Below are 12,251 nucleotides of genomic sequence, written 5' to 3' on the forward strand. Positions count from 1 at the left end.
TGGACTCATCCTCTAAGACCCAGCTTTCCTCCAGAGGCTCCCCACGCACGCAGACAAGACCCAGGACACTCAGGGGTCCCTGCCTTCCTCGCTCAGGCTCCCAACACCCCAGCCCTGAAGCTTTCTTGCTTGGTTTCATCTCAGTCTTTCCCCCAAAGATGTTTTCCCCCAAGCCTTGCAGAGCTGGTTCTGGAAACTTGCTCTTCATTTAAATTTGAACACACATGCTATTTGTTTCAGAAAAGGCAATGGCACCCGACTCCAGTACTCTTGCCTGGAAAATCCCATGGATGGAGGAGCCTGGTGGGCTACAGTCCATGGGGTTGCTAAGAGTCGGACATGACTGAAGCGACTTAGCAGCAGCAGCAGCAGCTATTTGTTTAAAGAAGGGGTGACTCAGTTCATTGTTGTTGTTCAATCTCTAAGTCGTGTCTGACTCTGTGACCCCATGGACTGCGGCACACCAGGCTTCCCTGTTCTTCATCTCTCCTGGAGTTTGTTCAGACTCATGTTCACTGAGTTGATGATGCCATCCTACCATCTTATCCTCTGTCACCCACTTCTGTTCTTGCCCTTAATCTTTCGCAGCATCAAGGTCTTTTCCAATGAGTCAACTCTCCAAATCAGGTGGCTAAAGTATTGGAGCTTCAGCTTCAGCATCAGTCCTTCCAATGAGTATTCAGGGTTGATTTCCTCTAGGATGGACTGGTTTGATCTCCTTGCTGCTCAAGTTAATACATTTGTTTATTTACTTGAATTTTATTTTTCTTCCTCCCTGGACTAGACTGAGATCAGCCCCGTGAGATCAAGAACCTGTTTATCTTATTCATTAATATGTCCCCAGAGCCTAGGACAATGCTTGGTACATTCTATGTGTTAAATAAATATTTTAATGGATGGATGGATGGATGGCTCAATCAACCGCCTTCTCTGCAAGCCCTCCTTGGCTCTCCAAGTTATGTTATTACAGGAACTCTATGCTTTCTCTTATCACTCTCCTCCTGTCTGTGTTGCAGCCTTTATTAGCCATTAGTGGACTGTACCAAAATCAGAGTTCTTAGCCATTGACATCCTTAAATACACTTGCTCAAATCGGAACAATGGATTTGCCTTCCAGGAGTTTACTGTCCCACAGGAGGGGAGAGGCATCCTCAGAAAGACCTCAGTCCACTGTGTGAGTTGTAAGTGCCCTAAAGGGAAGAGGTGAGGGGACACAGGGCCACAGGCCATGCCTGGGCTTCAAAGTCTGTCTAGCTGCCCACAGTCCTGGGGTAACGGACGCCCCCAGATTGATACCCAGGCCAACCATAGTCTCAAGGTTCCCTCAAACTGTTTCTGGGAGACATACATGTGGACTGGGATGAACTCCGGGCACTAGATTTGTCCATGGAGTAACCAGCAGCCTTAAGACATAATACTAGTTTGTTTTCTTCATGGTTAATAGCAATTCATGGCAGCTGAATGGCCATTTACAGCTCGGAGCCAAGTACTGTTCTTGTCTCCATGCCCTGGCCGTTCTGGGCGGCTGTGTGACCAGCTCTGGTCAATGAAATTCAAGGGCCGCTGTTTGGAGGGGGGCATTCTGAGAAAGCTTTCGCTTTCCCTTCTGGGTGCACTGTTACCCCTTCTTCTATTTGTCTTGAGTGAAGTCAAGATGGCTGGAGCTACAGCAAGCATATTGCAACTATGAGGCGATACCCTGAGACAAAGGGCAAGAGAATCACAGAGAGACCAAAACTGACATTTGAGAACCAAAACTAATCCTGCAAACTACCTACTCTTAGGCTTTGTTTTGTGAGAAAAATAGACCTATATTTCTTCAAGCTACTTCAGTTCAGTTCAGTCGCTCAGTCGTGTCTGACTGTTTGTGACCCCATGGGCTGCAGCACACCAGGCTTCCCTGTCCATCACCAACTCCCGGAGCCTGCTCAAACTCATGTCCATCGAGTCAGTGATGCCATCCAACCATCTCATCCTCTGTCACCCCGCTTCTCCTCCTGCCTTCAATCTTACCCAGCATCAGGGTTTTTCCAATGAGTCAGTTCTTCGCATCAGGTGGCCAAAGTACTAGAGCTTCAGCTTCAGCATCAGTCCTTCCAATGAATATTCAGGACTGATTGCCTTTACAATTGACTGGTTTGAGAGTCCCCTGGACTGCAAGATGATCAAACCAGTCAGGCTACTTACTGATGTTTAATTATTCTGTTATTTGTTAATGGGTAGGGAACTATACAGACATGTCTAGTCCAGGCCTGGAGCTGATCCAGAAGGTCATGGAATTCTCAGAGGGATTGGGGAAAGTACTAGACAGCAGAGGATGAAGCCAAGAACTGGCAGCTTGCTCCTGGGACAGATACCCAAGTCCCGTTGGCTTCAGGAGATACCTAAGCTCCTGGCTACATCTTGCTCTGGTTAAAAAGCACCAGTAGGGTGCTCTCGGGTCTGACTACATGAAACCAAAGTGATATTCCCCTTCCAACTCATTGCCACCTCTGTAAATACAACTTTTTGTTTTATCAGTCTTCCCAACCGTGATAAAGCCCTCTTTCCTTCCACAGTTCTTTGCCACCCCTTCACTCAAGGCTGGCTTCATGGGCATCAGAAATGTCCAGGTACACAGGGCTCTGCACTTAAAATGGTCTCGGCCTTGATTTAATGCACTACTGTCACTACTGTGAATTCTTAAATTAAATTTTTTTTATTCTATTAATATTTATTTTTAAAGTATGGTTTATTTACAATATAATATTGGTTTCAGGTGTAGCGCATAGTGCTCCAGTATTTTTTTTATTTACAGATTATACTTGATTAAAATTTATTGCAAGATAATGGCAATAATTCCCCCTCTTATGAATCTTTGTTGCTTGTGTGGGAGGGAGGCACAGGAGAGAGGGACTGTATGTACACCTAGAGCTGATTCACTTTGTTGTACAGCAGAAACTAACAGAACATGGTAAAGCAACTACACTCCAATAATAAAATGTAAAAAATAGAAATTCTTAATTTTTTAACATAGGGTTCTAGATTTTGACTTAGATCTGTGTCTCGAACGTGATGTAACCAGTCCTGCCTCCGCTTACAGTCTTCGACTTTGGGCCATGTCTTAGCTCTCTGAGCCTCATTTTCCTCATCTGTACAATGAGAATAATCCTCACTCCTTTGCCTGGTTGTTGGTGGACTTTATGAGACATTAGTGGAGCAGCTCCACCATGCCTGGCCTGCTCGAGTGCCCCGTTCTAGTTCCTCGTCTGCCTGAGGAACTACTGGGGTTGTAGTTCCTACTGGGGTTGATTGCACCCGTGTCCGTCTCCAATGCTGAAGTTCACTTTCCGGGTTCGTCATTTAGGAGTTTAATGCCAGGTAAGCTCTTTGAGGGTTGAGACCCTCTTTATTTCCTCCATGGCACCTGGGATGGTCCCTTGTCCTTGGCATCACCTGGTAAGGTTTTGATGATGTGTAGGTGCTGTTCTGGAAGCTTCTAGGACTCTAGGAGAAGCCTACTTCTCCTTTAGAAGTTGAATTTAGAGAAGAGCAGAATTTAACAGCAGTATTACAAAGAAGTGGCTTCTCCGGTGGCTCAGTGGTAAAGAACCCACATGCCAATGGAGGAGACGTGGGTTCAGTCTCTGGGTTGGGAAGATACCCTGAAGAGGGAAATGTCAACCCACTCCAGTATTCTTGCTTGGGGAATTCCAGGGACAGAGGAGCCTGGCGGGCTACCGTCTGTGGGATCACAGAGTCGGACACGACTTAGTGACTGAGCACACACACACACACACACACACACACACACACAACAAAGAAGGCGTAGTTGATATTTTGTGTGACTCCAACTGCTGTCCTCGCTTGGCTGACCTAATATAAAACAGTCAGAATCTCCTCTCTACCTCCTCTGAGCTTCCGAGTGGAATTAGATCAGAGCTGAGACATTACCACAAGGAATGAAATGTGGCCAGGACCAGGCCTCTTTCGGGCCGGGGTGAATTCCACCGCAAGAGCAATGAAGGTCTTTGTCAATAATCCCGTTTCCATAGCGGGCTCTAGTTTCCCTGAGGATTGAATTCCAGTCGTGTCCCAGATGCCTGATGACCAAGGGGCAACCTGCTTGCCAGGCAGAAGAGTCGGCACCTAGCCGCAAGCGTGGTTTCCAAGAAATCAGTCAGTGAAAATGAGTGGTATTGACAGACTAGTTAGACGAAGGAGAGTTTTGGACAGAGATAACACATTTTGTTGCATTTAGAAAAAATATACCTTCAACAAATCTGTTTAAAGTTTTAAGCATTTTAATAAGCACCAGCTGACATAGCTGATGCACAAGCAGTTAATGGAGTTGATATAATTTGATAACCACCAGCGATGAAGCACTCTTGAGGCGCACCTCCGCCCTCCCCCGCAGCGTCGTGAGGTAAGGAGTTGACCTTACCCACTACGCAGTGAGTGAATTAAGGTTTTTGTTTTTGTATGTGTTACTTTTCCCATTTAAGTTTTTGAAAGTTGATATGCCTTATTTTGATTTTTAGTCAACACATTTTCTTTTCCTCTTTTTGGCTGCATAACAAGCAGGATCTTAGTTCCCCAACCAGGGATCGAACCCATGCCCCCTGCAGTGGGGGCATACAGTCTTAACCTCTGGACTACCAGGGAAAGAAAGAAAAGTTGCTCAGTCGTGTCTGACTCTTTGCGACCCCGTAGACTGTAGCCTACCAGGCTCTTCCATCCATGGGATTTTCCAGGCAAGAATACTGGAGTGGGTTACCATTTCCTTCTCCAGGGGATCTTCCCGACCCAGGGATTGAACCTGGGTCTCCTGCATTGTAGGCAGACGCTTTACCATCTAAGCCACCAGGGAAGCCCCATTAAACTCAGATTTAAGAGGATAAGTAAATTGCCGGAGGGCATGGAGCCGGCTAGCCCCAGGCTGCCTGACTCCCCAACTGCTCCTGTGTGAAGTACATTCATCTCAAGTGTGAAGCTTGGGGAATGTTAATATGTGCAGGACCCAGTAACCGCCACTCTAATCAAGATGTGGAACACTTCCAGCATTCTGGAAGCTTCTGTCAATACCCCTCACCCCCACTGCTCCCAGTAATTCCTCCTCTGACATAAATTAGTTGGAGGCAAAACAGTCTTGCTGGTTACTTTGCCTGCATTTGGTCCTCAGAGAAGACAAGAGGTGCTTCTCTCTCTTACCCCTGCTAATAAAATCCATATGTTATCATATGTGTTCGTGCTAAGCCACTTCAATCGTGTCTGACTCTGCGACCCTATGGACTGTAGCCCTCCAGATTCCTCTGTCCATGGGATTCTCCAGGCAAGAATATTGGAGTGGGTTGCCATTCTCTTCTCCAGGGGATCTTCCTGACTCAGGGTCACATGTATTCAGTTATATGTAAAATCCCCAGAGTAAAAAAGTACCTTGTATTTCTAGAGGCTTCTGTATCCAAGTCAGAGCCCCGCACTTCATGATGCCCATATCCCGGTGGTAAGGACTTCCTTCCTGTCTTGCTGAGGCACAGGCCTACCCTTGACATCAGGGAGACCCTGGGCAAGGGTCAAGGAGAGGCCCCCAGACCTTTCGTTTTCGGCTGTGTTGGGGCTTAGTTGCAGCTTGGGCTCGGTAGTTTCAGCGTGCAGGCTTAGTTGCCCTGCAGCATGTGACATCTAGTTCTCCAACCAGGGATCAAACCCGAATCCCCTGCATTTCAAGGTGGATTCTTAACCACTGCACCACCAGGGAAGTCCCAGTCATTTGACTAGATGTTTCAGAGTTACAGCTAAGCCTGTTAGAGTACTCCCCTCCCCCATCTTAATAAGTAAAACTTTTCATAACACCAGGCTTGAATTTAGAGCACCCAGACTCCTTGGAATTCTGAAACGTGGCAGTAGAGTGTCAGCTGTGACTAGGCTGGGCAGCCTGCCAGCTCTTTTCCTATTTCTGGCTCTATCCCATATCTGATGTATGTATGTGGCCACCCAGCCGGTCCACCTAAGTTCTGTCCACAAAAAGGAAGCCTTGATCGGGCCGCCCGGCCTACCCTCAAGCATGCTGGTGGCATGGGGCATCTTTGGAAAGACAGTCTGTGAGAGACCAGCTCTGGACGTCCAGAGAGAGGCCTGGAAGGGAAGATATGAGCTTCAGGGAGGAGTGTTCATTTGGGACTGCAACTCCCTCACCCCCACAGGTCTGGACACAGCCTGGGGAGGGCAAGGTGGAAGCTGCAGAACTCAGAGCTTAAAATGCCCTTTTGTCTAGTCCCAGGGTGGTTCTACAAAATTAAGGCCATTTGTCTCAATCAAGAGACAGTTCTTGTCCTTCTCAAATTCACTCTGAATAGTTGGGTTTTTAGCCACTGGACCACCAGGGAAGTCCCTGAAATGGATATCGATAGCAGGCACTGTGGACAAGGGCTTCCCTGGTGGCTCAGCTGGTAAAGAATCTGCCTGCAATGCAGGAGACCCCAGTTCAATTCCTGGGTTGGGAAGAACCCCTGGAGAAGGGATCGGCTACCCACTCCAGTATTCTCGGGCTTCCCTGGTGGCTCAGACAGCAAAGAATCTACTTGCAATGCAGGATACCTGGGTTCTATCCCTGGGTTGGGACAATCCCTTGGAGGAGGGCATGACAACCCACTCTAGTATTCTTGCCTGGAGAATCCTCATGGACAGAGGAGCCTGGCAGGCTACAGTCCATGGGGTCGCAAAGAGTTGGACATGACTGAGGGACTAAGCATAGCACAACAGCAGTGGACAAGGCAGAAAAAGTCTCTGCTCTCAAGGGGTTTACATTCTAACAAGAAGGTATGGATACCATAGATACATAAAAAAATAAATACTTCAAATTATTTCAGACAGACTTAAGTGCTGTGGATGATGAATCATGAGCTAGAGATGAAGGAGGGAGTAGGGAGTGCGTTCGAGGCTCTGAAGACCTGCCAAGGGTTCCACTCCCACCAGGGCCCTCAGGCTCTTGTCCAGTGGGTCCAGCAAACCATCCTGGGTCTTTTCTGGAACTGAACATTGCCTGCCATGACCATGATTCTACAGGGTGCTTATAGCTCTGCAAGAAATTAGGACAAGATAGGTAGGTTGCCTTGAGTCCTGTTTAAAACAAAGAGAGCTAAGCAGACAAATAAAAGGATGAGGACGGGGCTAATTCATCCCAATAATACTGTCCACCCACATTGTGATTTAAAGATCAAAAAACCCTGTGCCAGGTATTTTCTTGTTTGCTCCTCACCTAAGCCATTGAGTTTGGCGGGGTGAGTACTGCAGTCCATCCCAAGATTTGCAGGAAGGGACAGATTGAGAAAAAAGAGACCCGCTGAAGGTCAAGCTGAAGCACCAGGGATGGCCTGTCTCCAGGCCAGGCGCCCGCTCCTTCTTCCCCCACACGGTGGTGACTCTCCCCTGCCTTGCTGCCCTCAACCTGCTCAGGGCTTCAGGAAGGAGCTCAGCCAGGCTTTTAATAATCAATCAAGAGTTTTCCTGAGGCATCCACACAGACTTTTGGCTAGTCTTCTCAGAAGCTGTTCTCGCAAAATGCTTTCTGATTTTTCGCCCAATCAGTAGTGAGGTTTAAAAAAAAAAGGCCCTTCCATTCTCTTTTTCTGCACCAGCCAGCCTGGCAAGGCCTATTTCATTTCTGAGATTCAAATTGGAAACTGCCTTCTGTTCTCATTAGTTTGGGTTGTAGTGGTCATTACATCCTAAACAATTAATCCCTGAATGCCAATTTCTTACTAGAATTATCCTGGACTCAACAACTGGTTTTCTTAGCAGCAAGGCAGAAGCAATTATTCCTGGCTTTTGTAACTAAACATGCTGTGCTTGGCACTTTACAATGTTTTCATCATCATTGAGTTATCAACATTTATCTCTATCAGGGGAAAGGGAAGGCTGTCCAGTTACGAAGGTCTGGCAATCACGTAGACCTGTTTACCGGTATCTGTGCGGCTCCCTTCACTTGCTCAGATGCAAGAGGAAGCCCCTCAGGCCCTAGGCCTGTGCCTGAGTCTGGGCCCATCTGAGAGGTAACAGAAAATCAAGGGGGAGAGGTGGTCTACCTCTGAGGTCTCAGGTTACAGGGCTGTGCTCTCAGGTTAGTGGGAACTCAGGGCCCATGGCCAGTAGACAGTGTCCTCGAGCTCGTGGGGACTGTCTGCTTGGGTTCTCAGATTCTTTTCTGAGGAAGCTTCCCTTCTAAAGCTGGGCCACTTGGAGTCAACCTGGGAGTCTGATAGGGTCTGTGGGATTCCCCTGTCCAGTAGGACAGACAGAGCTATAACGGGACCATCAGGGAGCTCAGCCCACCCTGGACTGGGAGAGGCCTGTTTACCTTCCTGTGCACAGACCCACACTTAGGTCTTCTGGAGGGTGGCGTGATGGGAGACACTGGGGCAGCCCTGGGGCCGGGTCCTGAGGTCATGCTCTTGGCTCCACCCCTCACTGCTGCGTGACTGTGGGCACACTGCTTACCCTCTCCCTGCCTCATTCCTCATCTGTTAAGCAGTGATGGTTATCACTGTATTTCACAGGGAAATTTTGCAGGTTAAGTGAGTTAATATTTGTCATTAGAACAGCATGCCTGGCTCATAGTAAATAGCTATTAAGTGTGCATTTAAAAACAAAAAGGAATTTTCCTTTAACATCTAAAGGAGATTTTTAATGTTCTTTTGTCCTCTTTAGACAGAATATAAAGACAGACAGCCTAAACCACAAGGCCCACTGGTTGCATTTGAATGCACCAACAAACCAACCCTAAACTTATGGTCTTTTTTTTTTCAATTGGAGTGTAATACAAAGTTGTATTAGTTCCTGCTGTACAACGAAGTGCATCGGTTATATGTGTACAGACATCCCCTCCCTCGGGGACCTCCCTGCCCCACCCATCTGGGTCCTCACAGAGCACTGCGCTGCGCTCCCTGTGCTGTATCGCAGGCTCCCACTAGCTGTCTTACCCGCGGTATGTATATATGTCAGTGATACCCTCCCACTCCATCCCACCCTCCCCTTCCCTGCCACGTCCACATGTCTCTTTTCTGCATTTACATCTCTATTCTCGCCCTGCAAATAGGTTCATCTATACCCTTTTTTTCTAGATTCCACATATATGCGTTAATACACGGTATTTCTTTTTCTTTTCCTGACTTACTTCACCCTGTATGACAGACTCTAGGTCCATCCATATCTCTACAACTAACCCAATTTCATTCCTTTGTATGGCTGAGTAATATTCCATTGTATATCAGTGAGGTGGGGGAGGCAGGTTTGATTCTCCCTGGGGAGAGGTGGTGTGGGCTGCTCCCTGCTGCTGTGTGTCCCTGATACCAGCCAGTTGCCTGGAATTTTGCTGGTTGTCTCTTTGCCTGCCCACATATACCCACATGACCTCAGAGAGCAAGAATAAATTGCATTTGTCATCTTTCCTTTTTAATTGTTTAGTAGAAAATGTGCAGACAGCTGCTATTCCAAGGGTCTTCCCAGTTGCTACAGTGGTAAAGAATCCGCCAGCCAATGCAGGAGATGCAAGAGATGCAGGTTTGATCACTGGGTCGGGAAGATCCCCTGGAGAAGGGCATGGCAACCCACTCCAGTATTCTTGCCTGGAAAATCCCGTGGACAGAGGAGCCTGGTGGGCTACAGTCTGTGGGGTCACAAAGAGCCAGACATGACTAAGCACACGCACACACACACACACACAGACACACTGCTGTACCAATGCCTGCTTCAGGAACAGAGGAACAGCAGATTCTAGTGCCCCCTGGACTACCCAGGCATCCTGATGTTGCAAAGCTTCGTGTCTGTGTGGAGCTGTGCCCCTTGCCCTCCTAATAGTGGCTCTGCCTGGGGTCTTTTCGCTTCAACGTGCAAAAAACATCCTCCCAGCATTCCCTGTTCTGTGCCCACAAACCCTTGGGAGCTCTCAGGTGTCAGAGAACCCATCATAATAATTCCATACCCAGATAACAAAATGGAGACACAGAGAATGTGAAGGACTCATCCGTTGACTTTGGATAAGTTAGCTGAGTCATTCCCATCTTGAAAATTTCTGCCTTCCCTGCAGGACAAGTCTCTCCCTTTCATAATCTCAAGCTCTTTCTCAATCCTAGAGAGTTCCCTCTAACCTATTATTCAAATATGAACTATTTCCATGTTAAATACATAGAAAAACATGAAAAGAGGAAGGGAAGAAGGCAAAAGAAATCAACCTCCAAGAGGATACTCCTATGTGTTGGGCACTGATCTAGGTGCTTTTGTGTGGTTTCGACACATTTAATCCTCCACCAGCTTCACATTGTTTGTCTTCTAATAGTCACTTGCCTAGAGTCACTTAGGTATGAATATTGGAACTAAATTTGAAGCCATATCTGACTCCAAAGGCCACGATCTTTCTAGTACACTGAGAGGTGCTTAAGACACATCGGTAGAATTTCACTTTTCTACTAAATTTCCGTCACTCACGATAAATGGGTTAAGCTTGTACGGTTAACTATTCACATCCTCCATTTTACTTCTGTCTTATTCACCTGTTCATGCCACCATTTGGCTTAAACTGTCTCAAACCCCTTGGAAAAGAGGCCATGTGTGGATGAGGTCAGCGGTACAGAGCCGTCTCTGCACACCAGGGTCGCCCAGCAGGGAGGCACTGGGCAAGTGTCACCTCTCACCTGCCAGATGGCAACGCCAAGGTTAAGTGACTCGCGCAAGACCCCATGGGCATGGAGCCCGACCACTGGCACAGCTTCTCAGCTCTGAGGAAACCTCCTCGGCCGAGCATTTTCAGGAGCCCTGGTGAGTGCCTGGGAGCGCCCCTTTGTACTCTCATTTCTTGTGGGTTCTTGGAGGGCCTCAGGTATCTAGCACTGGCTTTGGCAGGCGCACCGAGAAGGGTCCAATTGGCATTTCTTTAATTACCACAAACAGATGTAGCACTTGGGCCTCAAGAGGCAGCTTCTGGCTTTTTTTTGTCTTTTATTATTTATTTGTTTGTTTTAACTGAACTGTAGTTGATTTACAGTATTGTGTTAGCTTCAGGTATACAGCAAAGTGACTCAGTTACATATATATATATATATTCTTTTTCAAATTCTTTTTCAATTATAGCTTATTACAAGGTAATGCGTATAGTTCCCTGTGCTATACAGTAAATCCTTGTTCTTTATCTATTTTATATACAGTTGTGTTAATCCCATGCATGCTTGTGTGCTAAGTCCATTCAGTCATGATTAACTCTTTGCGACCCCAAGGACTGTAGCCTGCCAGGCTTCTCTGGAAGGAATCCAGGAATCCAGTCCATGAGGATTCTCCAGGCAAGAATACTGGGGTGAGCTGCCATGCCCTTCTCCAGGGGACATTCCTGACCCAGGGATCCAGTTTGTGTCTCTTATGTCTCCTGCATTGGCAGGCAGGTTCTTTACCACTGGTGCTGCCTGGGAAGCCCTGTTATTCCCATACCCCTAATTTATCCCTATCCATCTCCTTTCCCCTTTGGTTACCATAAATTTGCTTGTTTTCTATGTCTGAGTCTATTGCCATTTTATAAATACATTTGTTTCTATTACTTTTTAGATTCCACATATCAGTCCAGTTCAGTCACTCAGTCATGTCTGACTCTTTGTGACCCCATGGACTGCAGCACACCAGGCCTCCCTGTCCATTGCCAACTCCCAGAGTTTATCCAAACTCATGTCCATTGCATTGGTGATGCCATCCAACCATCTCATCCTCTGTCGTCCCCTTCTCCTCCTGCCTTCAATCTTTCCCAGCATCAGGATCTTTTCAAATGACTCAATTCTTCGATGGCCAAAGTATTCTTCAGGTGGCCAAAGTACTGGAGTTTCAGCTTCAGCATCAGTCCTTCCAATGACTATTCAGGACTGATCTCCTTTAGGATGGACTGGTTGGATCTCCTTGCAGTCCAAGGGACTCTCAAGAGTCTTCTCCAACACCACAGTTCAAAAGCATCAAATCTTCGGCACTCAGCTTTCTTTATAGTCCAACTCTCACATCCATACATGACTGCTGGAAAAACCTTAGCTTTGATTACATGGACCTTTGTTGGCAAAGTAATGTCTCTGCTTTTTAATATGCTGTCTAGGTTGGTCATAACTTTTCTTCCAAGGAATAAGCGTCTTTTAATTTCATGGCTACAATCACCATCTGCAGTGATTTGGGAGCCCCCAAAAATAAAGTCTGACACTGTTTCCACTGTTTCCCCATCTATTTGCCATGAAGTGGTGGGATAAGATGCC

At 47.0% G+C, this 12,251-nt stretch overlaps 1 protein-coding gene and 1 non-coding gene across 2 annotated transcripts in view; both read right to left on the reverse strand.

Annotated features, from left to right (window-relative positions):
• Window positions 1-12,251, reverse strand: part of SIAH3 (siah E3 ubiquitin protein ligase family member 3) — a 71,331-nt gene that overhangs the window by 41,771 nt on the left and 17,309 nt on the right. The gene's annotated exons all lie outside the window — the stretch shown is intronic.
• On the reverse strand, window positions 4,778-4,849 carry TRNAC-ACA (transfer RNA cysteine (anticodon ACA)). Its single transcript has one exon. It is a non-coding gene; the product is annotated as a tRNA-Cys (tRNA).

Source organism: Bos javanicus, chromosome 12 (assembly GCF_032452875.1).
Source record: "Bos javanicus breed banteng chromosome 12, ARS-OSU_banteng_1.0, whole genome shotgun sequence".
In the NCBI taxonomy this organism is placed as follows: Eukaryota; Metazoa; Chordata; class Mammalia; order Artiodactyla; family Bovidae; genus Bos; species Bos javanicus.